This window comes from Rhinopithecus roxellana, chromosome 3 (assembly GCF_007565055.1).
Source record: "Rhinopithecus roxellana isolate Shanxi Qingling chromosome 3, ASM756505v1, whole genome shotgun sequence".
NCBI lineage: Eukaryota > Metazoa > Chordata > Mammalia > Primates > Cercopithecidae > Rhinopithecus > Rhinopithecus roxellana.
The window spans coordinates 153,024,467-153,038,164 of NC_044551.1; the positions used below are offsets into that span (position 1 = coordinate 153,024,467).

A 13,698-nucleotide genomic window follows, 5' to 3' on the forward strand; every position below is an offset into this window, starting at 1 on the left:
CAAACTATAGAGGCTAAACTCTGGGGCCAGGCAGTGTACTCAGTGTGCTCCTATTATAAGAAAATGTTTAGGCCTAACAGCTCCAAGGATGAGCAGATCTTTAACACATACTCCCACTCAGCATCCTGGACTCCTGAAGATGCATACAACTATAAGGGGCTCACTTGGGAGCAGGCAGAGCTGGGGCATACAATCAAGCAAGAATGAGGGGTGATGGAATCCACAACCAAAGCCATTTGCTATGAGATATTTGCAAAATAGCTGGAAAGTTCCACTTGATTTCTTTGTCCATGTTCTAAAGGTTAGAAATGATATTGTTCCAAGTCAATTTAAAGACATGGCAAGCATACTACAAACAAGGAAAGGATAATGCCTTGGGTCCCAGGGTGGTAGACCTGACACAAGTAATAACACTTGTCCCTAACTGTTCTGAAAAGACTGGAGTGGCTTAACACTCAGAAGAGAGAGTGTGAGCCAGGGATGAGATGAAGGAGCAGAGGGAATGAGAGAGAAAATGCCATGTCCATCCACTAAGTGGTCTAAAGAAAACACAAGCTGCCTTATCGCAGTAGCCCTCTTCTGGTAAAAAGCCTCTGAATTCCCAACAGGATTTTAAAGTTCAATTCCATTAAATCAACTTCTATTCAGTAGAATTCCATGCCCACCAAATAACCCATGAGAACCTTAAGTATTCACAATTGTGGGATTTTATCCCATCATAAATGTTCTAAATAATTTGTCCACACAGGGTAAGTTGTACATTCCTGAGAATTGAACTTAATTTTCAGACATTGAAGTCTTTTGTCTTTGTCTCCACTCTGACATGTTTTTAATGTCAGCATGTATTTCAGTGGACTGGAAAATTCTCATTTTATAGCTCAACATCAGAGATCAAGAACAATGCAGTGATTTATTTGAGTGAGGCTGTAGCTATGTAAATAATTTTGAAGGTGCTCTTATACTCATCTTAGGCAGGGATATCATATCTTTGGAAATTTTGTTGTTGTAGTTTCACTTTTCGTTAGTTTGTTTGCTTTTTGGCTAAGTGGAACTAAAAGCAAGTTAGTCTGAAAATACCCATTAGCTTATGTCTTGGAAGTAATGGGCACCTGGCAAGAAAGGACACCAGGAAGGGAGCACACAAATGCCGCATTTTAATTCAGGAGGCTGTGTGGAGAGTAATTAGGGAAAATTGGTGAAGGAGTGCACTTGTAATATATGACAACACACATTTAATAATCACAGTTTTTGTGGGTCAAGAATCCAAGAGCAACTTAGCTGGGTGGTTCTGACTTGGAATATCTCAAGTCAAGCTGTTGACTGGGGCTGCAGTCTCTGAGGCTTGACTAGGCTGGAGGCTCCTTTTCCAAGCGCATTCACGTGACTTTGCAAGAACCTTCGGTTTCTCACCATGTGGGCCTGCGAATCACTCAGTTTAGCTTACAGTCAGAAGGAGGGGAGTTAAACTTCACCTCTTGAAAGCTGGAATATCAAATCACTTGGACATATTTTTAAAGCCAAGGCAGTGTCCATGCTTAAAGTAAACTTCAAAAATGTGAAGCATTAGTGCTTAAGAGGCTCTGACAGTCCAGGAGAGACAGTCCAGGAAAGGAGAGAAACTGTCTGGACCTGCGTAGACAGGGGAGGGTCAGTGTGGGCACAAGCTGTCCTCATGGATAAAAGAAGAGTCAAAGCAACAGCCAGAGTCCTGATGAGAGAGGAAAAGTTCCAAAGCAGAGGAAGCTGAGATCAGAAAAGGCAGGGAAGTCCAGGCACGGTGGCTCATGCCTGTGATCCCAGCACTTTGGGAGGCCAAAGAGGGAGGATCACTAAAGGCCAGGAGTTTGAGACTAGCATAGGCAACATAGTGAAACTTAATCTCTATAAAAAATTTTAAAAAGTTAACCAGGCATGGTGGCTCATGCCTGTAGGTCCCAGCTACTCAGGAGGCTGAGGTGGCAGAATCATCTGAGACCAGGAGGTCAAGGCTGCAGTGAGCGGAGATTGCACCATTGTACGGCAGCTGGGTGACAGAGCAAGACTCTGTCTCCAAAAAAGAAACAAAACAAAACAAAACAAAACAGGAAAGACAGGAGACAGCTGTGATGGAGTGGTCCATGAGCAGGGTCTGCCAAGGTGAGGAGGTAGAGTGTGCAGACCTGGCTCACAGGCCAGCATCGGGGTCAGAGGAGCTGAAGCCTGGTCTGTATACCAGGGAGGCTGCAAGAGAGGGGAAAGGGTTCTGGAGGCACAATGTGGCTCAGCCACTTACCTGCTCTGAGGCTTGTGGGAAATTACTAACTTGCCATTTCTGTTGGATGATGATGAATATTGACAGTTTCATGTGGTTCATCTGAATATTTTGCCTCCTTGAACCTTGGTTTCTTCAGTGCTGAGATGGAGATGATAACATGTAACCTGAAGTGTTGACATTGAGATTAGAGATAACATGTGCCAAGGGCCTAGTCCCATGTCTGGCAACTGGGAGACACAATAAATGGTAGTCCCTTTTGTTATCAGGTTGACCAAGGTGGGCACAATGGCTGAGACATCACGAGAAGGAACTCGGGACCACTTAGCTTAAGAAACAAAGAACCATATTCATTCCTGACCATCTCTAATTCACTTAAGGAGCCCCCCTTCCCATCTGGGCCCAGATTTCCCATTTTTAAAATGAAGAGATTGGCCTTAGAAAAACTCTAAAGGCCAATGCAGCTGGGAGATAAATGAAACAAAATACTCAACCTCCTACGCGGTATAAATTGCTGTATTTTCACTAGCAAAGTGGAGCGTCAAACTGATGAAATAAGTAATGGTGATTCTAGCCCTACATTTTCTTATTAAGGTTAAGTTGCCTCTGTGTGTGTGTGCATGAGGAAGTGGGGGAAGGGGTATATGTGAACGTGTATGTGTGTGTGTGCCTGTATTATGTTGTGTGCATGTGTGCTGTTAGGTGTCTGGCTGAGTCTTTGTGTGTATCTGTGTTTCTCTGTATTTGTCTGAGGGTAGAGGGACGAGGGAAGAAGTGAAGGCAGTAGCCAGAGGGGAGAGACCATGAATATTTACTGTGCTTCTGCTCAGTGCCTGGGGCTCAGGATCCAGTAGTGACAGGTGGGAGTCTCTGTCTTTGTGGGACTGTTGCTTTAGTAGGTCCAAAACTGTTTCATTCTGCACTCTCAGAAACAGAGTGACCCTGAGTTTCAGAGTTGGGGAATGGAGTTTCCAGAGCCTTGGAAATAAAATAAGGCCCACATTGTAAATGTTAATCATGTAGTCCGGAGCTGCAGGCCCCTAAGGAGGTCAGTGTGGATTATTCCTCTTACTGGGAGTTCTACTACGGAAGCCTCATCTCTGGGTAGAACTAGGGACTGCAATGATTGATGTGGCATAGGAGCAGAGGGCAGCTGGCCTTGAGCTTACATGTAGAGCAATTAACATTTTTATGGCTCTCCCACCCCTGGCCCCTTCAGAAAACAACACTTGGCTAAAAGCCAAACTTTCCAATTATGCCATCTATAAATTTAGTGACATTGGCAAGAGAAGCAAAGAAAGAGAGTGTTTGCTTTGACTTAGGGCTGATTTCCATCCTCTCATTCTGTCCCTCCTGCTGGGAGCTTCCCCATGGAGCATTTGAGGAAAGATAGGAAATAATCATTTAGTGGTTACAATGGAGATTGTTGGTTTATGGAGCTAACATATGCTGCCATATGTACTTTTTTTATTAGACGATTATACCTCATTGACTCATTTCCTTGTCAGCCCAGGCAGAAACTAAAGTGCACCCAGACCCCATCAATAAAAGGGGCAAAATTAAATTCATCAAAGAAATGGATGAAGCAGGGTCTGAAAGCACATGCCCAGAATCTCGGCTATGCTTGCACTAAGGAGAATATTCTGACTGCACTGGAAGTTGCTTTCCTTGACGATGTCTTCTTGATATTTATCTCAATAAGGGTTTCTGCAGCTTTGTCTGTGTATCTGTTATATTCTAAGTTCCTTGAGCCTGGGACTGCACGTATATGTTACCTGTGAGGGCTTAAGAAATTCAAGAGCTCTCTGGATGAATGGACACGTTGGAGAGTGGACATGCTTGGGTCAGGGCTTGTTGTGTGCCAGGCACTGTGCTCAGTTCACCATATAGGTGAGGATCCATATAGGATGTGTGATCCATGTAGGATCTCAGCTCTTCCCAAGGCAGCCACCAATTTAAGTTGTGGCTCACAGAGAATCAGTAGAGAGGAGTAAGAGAATGAGCAGCTCTCATCCTCCCTTTGAAGAGGATCCTAAGGCATGCAGTCTCAACAGCTGGCTGATGTCCCAGTAGCCAGACATCTTCTCCACCATCCTGGTTGCTGAGTTCTGAACCTTATCATTAAACAATAGTCAATTCCACCAACAGATGTCTTGCCTTGAGATAGAAATGGGTACCAAAATGAGAAGCAGGATGCCAGTGAGTGTGGGCACATTTTGGATGACTGCACAGGGCAGACTAGTAACTCTACCCTCCAGGCTGGTGCGTCATCTATGTCTGGGGGGCATGGAGCTTAATGCCCACTGGGCATCAGGCACAAGTTGGTGTATCTATTAGATCAAGAGGTGAGCCAGCCAAAATTCTCATTGCACCAGGTGCTAAGAGCCTCCTGGAGAGCTTATCCTAATGGCAGAGGAACCAGGCAAGGCAAATTTGAGAAGCGTCAAGTGTTATCCAATGAAAAGACCTTTTTTCCTTGTTTATCTCTGATCTTGGGCTCTGTTTGATGGACGACTGAGGTCTGTGGTGAGCAGGCTGCTGGAGGGGTCTCTAAGGGAGGTGAGCAAGGAGCATTGTTTCTGGGCTCCTCTGAGAGCATATGAACCCCGCCTCCAAGAGCATATAAACCATGCCACTCCCCACACACCTCTTCATGATCTTTTGTCATTTTGAACACCCAGGGACCTCTCAGAGAGCAGCAGGATCTGGGCTTGGCATTGGGGCCTTCAGAGCCACTGATATGTCCAGTAGTACGGTGCTGCCCAGAGAAATGGTGGCACCAGAGGAAGTAGAGGTGGAGCTCACAGGGTGGCCTTGGCTCAAATCACAGGGTAGTGTGGTCTCAGTGGTGAGATTCTACTCTCCTATGCCAGAAACTAAGTAAGCGCCCTCTTAATATTTCGAGCATTGTTGAATGCAGAACTCACCCTTTTTTTGGCTGTTCATAATAGAATATTAGGTTTTTATCTCTTACTAATTTGGGTGCGGAAGTCTATTTCTTTATTTGGGAAGAAAAAATTGAAGCATTTTCAAAGAACTGATGTGCTAAGTTAGGCCATCATGTTATGTCATTTTCCTCTAAAGGCTTCAATTTACCAAAAACTGTACTTTAACACTTGATCATGCTGTGTCCCTGTCTTTTTTTTTTTTTTTTTTTTTTTTTTTTTTTTTTTTTACATAGCTGCATTTGCAGAGAACCCCTTGTGGATTAAGAAGCCTAGAAACATCCATGTTGGTGTCTACACTGAGGGGATCCTCTGAATCCATCAGGAAGTCTGGCAGGTACTATATATTATTTAGAAGTTGGAGATGCTGCCATTTGGGGAGTTGAAGGCAATCTCCACATTTTTGAATGAACACTGCAATTTGTCTTTGGGGGTAGATCCTCCTACATTTCCGCAAGCACTCTCTCTGTGGGGGGGGGGGGGGGCGGGGTTGGGGGGCCTTTCAGTCATGCAGATGTTTGGTAAATGAAAACCACCTCATTTTTCTTGGGGAATCTCCCACATGTACCAAACAACAAAATGGAAGTCCTACAAACCGAGATTCTGAGTGTTCTGTTCTGAAAAGAAAGCTGGTAATGCTGGCAGTGTGTCCTCTCTGAGCTGGAGCTGGTTCAGTTTCATTCTGTTTTGCTCTTACCTCTGGTTTGACCTGCCCATACCCAGTGTTAGAATACACATGCATGTTCTCACTCTGGCATCTGCAGACAGAAGAAGGGAACTAGAACCAGATAAGGGCGAGAGGGGCACCTGCCTGAACTCATCTCTTTCTGGTGAGGAAAGAGTATGAACAGGACCAGGGTCAAGCTTAGACAGGGTAGATTGGACCATTGGTATAGATCTTGGGCTGTTATTTTATTTAATTTTTTGAGACAGGATCTGGCTCTGTCACTTAGGCTGGAGTGCAGTGGCACAATCTCTGCTCACTGCAACCTCTGCCGTCCAACCTCAAACCATCCTCCCACCTCAACCTCCTAAGTAGCTGGACTACAGGTGTGCACCACCATGCCCAGTTAATTTTTTGTAGAAACAGGGTTCCACCATGTTGCTCAGCTGGTCTCGAACTCTTGAGCTCAGGCCATCAGACTGCCTTGGCCTCCCAAATTGCTGGGATTATAGGCATGAGCCACCATGCCCAGCTTTGGACTGTTATTTGCTATAGTAAAAAGCCAGATCCTGTTGAGTTTTATGATTTTCTTTTCCAGGGTGCACTTGTGGGTGGCTTTCTGAGAAAGTAGAGGTTTCCACTGTCAACCTGGGAAGAAGTTAATTCTAGAGCAGGAGAGTTGCTGGCATTGGATAGGGGGTATAGAAGGACTATGTTCCTAATCTGGGGCCAAGAGTGCAGCGGGGCTTGCGAGATGATGCACATGAAGATGTCTGGAGCATCCTAGTGGAGGCGATGAGTCAGGTCCTGCCATCGGGGGCAGGCTGAGAGGTACACAAGGACCAGCCTCTCTACACACTCTGCATGAGGCAGAGCCCATGGGCCTTTGGAATGGCCAGTTCCAGGAGAATGGGGTTGCTTTTTAGGAAGACTTATGCTTCCCTAAATCTGTGCCATCTTGTTAACATCACAGCTGTGCAATGAGGAATTGAAAAGCAAAATGTCCTCATCCCAAAGTTGGGATGATGTGGTCATCAGGAGCCAGACCAGGAAGAAGACGCAGCTGTGTCTGGCCAGACAAGGAAGTCTGAGAGGAAGAGCCTGGAGCAATTACTGGGAATTTGCTAGAGAGATTTCTATAAATGGGGCTTATGTGCTAATCATTTAGGTATAAAAAAATAGTTACTTTGATTTGTGTCATGGGATTGTGAGGATATGGATTCCTGGTTTCCATGGGGATCCCCACAAATCTCAACAATACATTGTTTTTCTTTATAAAAATTAAAATTAATTACATTAGTGTGTGGGATTCATGCCAGGCCTGTGGAATGGAAAATGCAGGGAGTACTCTTTGTACCAGAAAGAAAAAGGCTGGGAGGGGTTAGGACTTATGTGCACAGGGTCAAACCTATGCAAGTGTAGACACAGCGAAACAAATTTGTTCTGTACACTTACACACACTGGAGGGTGACAGGGCTGAGTCTCTGTCACTCTCCTTTACTGTAAACCATTGTTTCCGGGGCGGGATAGCTACAGGGCTGACCACCACCAGGTTTTTAAAACAGAAAAGAGAACCTAACAGTGTGGCATTCTTCAAGATGGGATTTGATGGAAAATGTAAGAGATGGAAGGTTCAAACATTTTGCCTTTTCAGACGCTGGTATATGACGAATCAGTAAGAAAATGAAAATAAAGCGTTTCTGAACTTAGCACTAAAGTCTGATTTTAGTACAAGGTGAGATTCCGATTTCCTATTACCTTGACCTGCCCCCACGACCTCAGTTTTCCCTCAGTGAAATGCCAGGTTATACTAAGCGCCTGCTCCTTTGCAGTTGTGATGCTCTAGGCCTCCGCGATGGGGCTACCACTTGCCTGAGACTTGGTCTCTCAAATGGAGATGCTCAGCCTGCTGCCCTTGGCTACGCACACATTGGTGGCTTAAGCAGAGGATGGCTGTCTTTCAGTTGCCAAGTATGATAAGGAAAAAGGCCTTCATTGCCTAGACAGCCTGCATGCCTGACGGCCCTTTGCCACCCTGCAGCGCCCCCTAGTGTTTCCGGGTGTCACGCATAGGCATCCTCCCGAGTCCCTTGCAGCAAGTCAGGAAACTATTCTACAACGCAGAGAATCCACGCTGCGGGTGTCAGGATTGCCAGGTCATTTCTCTCTGCCCACCAGATAACAATATTAAAATCCCAGCTATCTCCAATAGAAAACCAGAAAGGCGCATTAAGCATGAATGCTGTCATATTTCATTTCTGTGTTATGCTGAATTCAAAGCACACAAAACATGAAAAGAACAGAACTTCGTTCTCTAGAAACAGCTATTTCTCATCAGCTTTAAATTAAAAGCATGTTCTGGGCAGCCTTTGGCCTTCAACAGCCTGCGTTCATATCAAGTTCTGGTTTACAAGCAGCTGCTGTGTGATTCTGGGTGTAACCGTTATCTGTAATTGAAATCACCGTAAAACAAATCCCCCCTGCACTGGTGGAGTCAGTAATCAACATCAGGAATGCAGCATTCAGGACCCATAAAATATGCAAGATTGATTTGCTGAACTCCATTCAGGCTTCCTAACAGCGCTGTCACCTGGGGCCAGAGAAGCAGCAAATTCATTCTGAACCTCCACTAGTTTCAAGATATAAAAAGTGGCCTCCTTCATGTCGCTGTCTTCTGTAGTGCATCTCTGCCCTTGCAGATACTTTCTGGAAAAATCAAACAGTCTGCCAAGGTTGTTTGGCTGTGGAGATGCTGAAGTGCTCCTGCTGGTTCCTTTCTTCCCTCTTCATTTCTTCCCATCTCAGTAAACTTCTTGCAGACTTCTATAGCCCCAGACTAGGAAAAACAGAAGATCCTGACTTTGGTCAGCGCACTGGACATTCCTGCTTAGATACCAAGTCAAGGAAGAAGAAATGCCTAAAGGTAAAGCATTAGGATTTGATTTAGGTCATCAGCAGCCAGACCAGGAAGAAGGCTCAGGGAGTTGCAATATCTTGCTCAGGCTCCCCCAGAAAGACTCCAGAGTTGGTTGTTGGTTGGGTTCTAGTAATGGTTAAACACAGTGTTTAACAGCTGTCCACAGTACAGTCAGGCACCTTTGCTCTTCGTATTTTTCATGCCCTTGCTACTCCAGCCAAATGAAGTGACTTGCAGTTTGCAATATAACTGGTTACACTTTGCTCCCACATTTCTGCACATACTGCTGCTTCTCTCTGACGTGCCATGATCTAATCTGGTCTAGTTCCAGCTCTGCTTCTTGCTACCACGTCTCCCTGAGCAAGTGGCTGTTCTTTGAGTCTTAGGTCCCATTTTAAAGGGAGAAACTTGATTACCAAAATACCTTTTAATTGTTTTATACTTGGATTTTACAAGAAAGGCTGAGTAGACACTTTTAGGTTTCAACTTCCTCTATTCAGTCTGGTCTGCTACTTTCCTTCAGCAATTTTCTACATTCTAAAAATACTGTTGATGCCACTCTCTCCTTTTGCTTACTCTGTTTTCTTTGGGCTTGCATGTAATACATCCTTTGTTCCTTAACTATTGCCTTCAAAAAGTTTTGAGAGTAGTCAGTATCGACATACATGTTAATCGCCAAGCTTATCATGAAGTCTCCTGATATTTCTTCTTCCAAATAAGGTGATACAGTAATAGTCTAATTATTACAGATGAGGAAACAGAGGCCCAGAGAGGTTTAGAAAATTGCCAAAGCCACACAGGTAGTAAGTGGCAGTAGAGAGATTTGAATCTAAAGGTTGCCTTTTAATAAAACCCCTGTTCTTTGTGACTAGGTTGCGCTGTCATGAACACATGACAAATGTGTTCATCTGTTGATACTGTGAACTGGGCTCTTGTTTGTCCACCTTTGCAGGCTGCTCAGTTCTTAGCACACTGACAACATCAACATTTTGAGCTAAAAAACAAAACAAAAGAAAGAAAGAAAGAAACAAAAACATGGATCAGGCAAAGAGGCCAAAGCAAAAGATATTCTCACAGGCCCTTGAGGGGCTGATTGGCCGCCTTTCCCTATCAAGGGCCTATCAGAATATCCTTTGCTTTGGTCTCTTTGCCTGGTCCATGACGTATTGCGCACAGACAGAAATGTGCCTTTTGTCATAATTTTAATTTCTACATATAAAATATATACTCATCTGTCCCTCTGATGTGGTGGCTGGGATCACAGTGAGGAAGACAGTGTGGGGATTTTTTTTCCCCCAAGCACTCTCTTCTTTATCATTTTTTTAAATTGAAATTTCTATTGAGGCACTTATAGATTCACATGCAGTTGTACCAAACAATACAGGGAGATCTTCCTGTGTGTCCTTTCTCACTTTCCCTGGATAGTTACATCTTGTACTTTATTAATTCTTTCAGCTGACTAAACATTACATTGACACATTTTCATTATCAAAGATTCAAATAATACGGAAGCATAAAGGAGCAAACATGGAGGTCCTTCTTTAACCACCTGGCTCTTCTCCTGGGCTCTCTCTTCACCCCGGATACCACTTTATTCTGCTCTGCCTCCTTCTTCCTTCACGCTCCTTCCTTGTCTTGTTACAATGGCCAACATGATCTTGGGGCAGAGTGGGATCTGGGGATTTCTGGCTGACTCATGGCCTTCAGCACTCCGGGGAACCCAGCCTCTCTTCCATGATGAGCGTAGGTGGCATGGGCAACCCTTGATATCAGCTCTTCCTCTAATGATCTGGCTGGCATCTTTTCAATTCCTGTTGCCATCCTTTTCTCTGTGCCCAGTCAGAAAGAAATAATTTCTATTCTACAATTGATATAATAATACATTTTCTATACCTGGTGGTACTAATAACAAGTAGTACAAATAATTACTTAGTAGAAGACAGATATTTTATTTGTTTTATTTGACAGATATGGCCAGACACTGTTCTAAGCACTTTATAAAATATTAATTCATTTAATCCTGTAGCAACTCTATAAGAAAGGCATCATTAGTATTTTTACCTTACAGGGGAGGATATGCCCCACAGAGAGGTTAAGTATTTTGCCCAAGGTCACCCAGCTAGAAAATGATGGAGATAGGATGCAAACCCATCAGTCTGCCTCTGGAGTTTGTGCTCTTAACCTCTTATCAGACTCACTGAGAGTTGGAAAGTTCACCCCCTTCCCTTCCCTTCCCTTCCCTTTCCTCCCCTCACTCTCCTCCCTTCCCCTCCCCTCTCTTCCCCTTTTTTGATATTGACACATTCCCCCAACATTGACACCTATCTTTCAGGCTATAAATGTGTTCTAATATTTAAACCTTGAAAAGGCACATACCCTAACTTATCCTTTGTCCCCGTGCCCTGTCTTACGCTCCTACCCCATCTCTCTCTTTGCTATGCTATTTCCTACAAGCCTGGAAAGACTCTTCTGTAACTGCTGTCTCATTTCCTCATCTAATTCACCCTTGGGCTCACTGCAGTCAGAGGTTGTATCTCAGTCACTCAATGGAAGCTACTCTGCCATGATCAAAACTGTCATTTCCTTTTATCTCTCCATATATTGATGTGATTAATTATATTAATGCATTTCCTAATATGGAACCATTCTGCCGTTAACATCAGTTTTCATTATTTAAACTAAGTGCTGGATTCCATTTGCTAATATTTTATTTATTACTGATTAGTATCAGATGGACAGACTCCTTTTTGAAACTCAGGGGAAACATAGGAAGTTCTTTCTGGTTCATTTAGTTTCCTTGTTAATTTATAGGGGTCAGTTTCCTTGTACAAATGGTTTTACTCTGTATGTAGTTCATGTCTCTCCCCATGGGATGTCTACCATTTACCATTTAAAAGGGAAACAGCTTTGTGCCTGTGGATGCCACTGAGGAAATATTGTTAAAGTCCTTCTTCCCACTGTCATTGTCTCCTAAAGAGGCTGAACAGCTGCAGAAGCTCTCCATCAAAGAGTTGAGCTTTGAAACAACTGATGAACATATGAGGAGCCATTCTGAGCAATGGGGAAGGCTCACGGACTGTGTGGTAATGAGGGATCCAAACACCAAGTGCTCCAGGGGCTTTGGGTTTGTCATATACGCCACTGTGGAGGAGGAGTGGATGCAGCCATGAAGGCAAGACCACACAAGGTGGATGGAAGAAACACGGAGCCAAAGAGAGTGTCTCAAGGGAAGGTTCTCAAAGACCAGGTGCCCTCTTAACTGTAAAAAAGATACTTGCTGGTGGCTTTAAAGACGACACTGAAGAACATCACCTAAGAGATTATTTTGAACAGTATGAGAAAATTGAAGTGATTAAAATCATGACTGACAGAAGCAGAGGCAAGAAAAGGGGTTTTGCCTTTGTAACCTCTGATGACCATGACTCTGGATAAGATTGTCATTCAGAAATACCATCTTGTGTGAATGGCTGCAACTTTGAAGTAAGAAAAGCCCTGTCAAAACAAGAAATGGCTATTGTGAATAGTGCCGCAATAAACATATGGAATCAACCCAAATGTCCATCTGTGACAGACTGGATTAAGAAAATGTGGCACATATACACCATGGAATACTATGCAGCCATAAAAAAGGATGAGTTTGCGTCCTTTGTAGGGACATGGATGCAGCTGGAAACCATCATTCTTAGCAAACTATCACAAGAAGAGAAAACCAAACACCGCATGTTCTCACTCATAGGTGGGAACTGAACAATGAGATCACTTGGACTCGGGAAGGGGAACATCACGCACTGGGGCCTATCATGGGGAGGGGTGAGGGGGGAGGAGGGAGGGATTGCATTGGGAAGTTATACATGATATAAATGATGAATTGATGGGTGCTGACGAGTTGATGGGTGCAGCACACCAACATGGCATAAGTATACATATGTAACAAACCTGCACGTTATGTACATGTACCCTAGAACTTAAAGTATAATAATAAAAAAAAAAAAAAAAAAAAAAAAAAAAAAAAAAAAAAAAAACAAGAAATGGCTAGTGCTTTATCCAGCCAAAGAGGTCAAAGTGTATATGGAAACTTTGGTGGTGGTCGTGGAGGTGGTTTTGGCAGGAATGACAACTTTGGTCATGGAGGGAACTTCAGTGGTTGTGGTGGCTTTGGTGGCAGCCATGGTGGTGGTGGATATGGTGGCAGTGGGGATGGCTATAATGGATTTGGTAATGATGGAAGCAATTTTGGAGGTGGTGGAAGCTACAATGATTTTGGCAATTACAACAATCAGTCTTCAAATTTTAGACCCATAAAGAGAGGAAACTTTGGAGGAAGAAGGTCTGGCCCCTATGGTGGTAGATGCCAATACTTTGCCAAACTACAAAACCAAGGTGGCTATGCCAGTTCCAATAGCAGCAGTAGCTGTGGCAGTGTCTGAAGATTTTCATTACTGCCAGGAAACAGCTTAGCAGGAGAGGAGAGTCAGAGAAGCGACAGGGAAGCTACAGGTTACAACAGATTTGTGAACTCAGCCAAGCACAGTGGTGGCAGGACCTAGTTGCTACAAATAAGACATGTTTTAGACAAATAATCATGTGTATGGGCAAAAATCTCAAGGACTGCATTTGTGACTAATCAGATAACCAGTGATTTTAGTTTCTGTTCTGCGAAAAGTATAAAGCATTCCAACAAAGGGTTTTAATGTAGATTTTTTGTTTTTGTACCCAAGCTATTGATAGCTAAATGTAATAGTCTGACATGACGCTGAATAAATGTGTCTTTTAAAAAAATGTCCTGTGTAAAGTTAGTCTACTCTGAAGCCATCCCGGTAAACTTCCCCAACAGCATGAAGTTAGATTCCTTCAGGATGATGCCAGATTCTATTTGGAACTTATTTACAATCTTCTGGGTAGAAAAGCCATTGTCTTCAGA

General features: G+C 43.7%; 1 pseudogene; it reads left to right on the forward strand.

The window, feature by feature from the left end:
• The first annotated feature begins 7,657 nt into the window (after positions 1–7,657).
• On the forward strand, positions 7,658–13,204 carry LOC104659854 (annotated as a pseudogene).
• Positions 13,205–13,698: the final 494 nt, after the last annotated feature.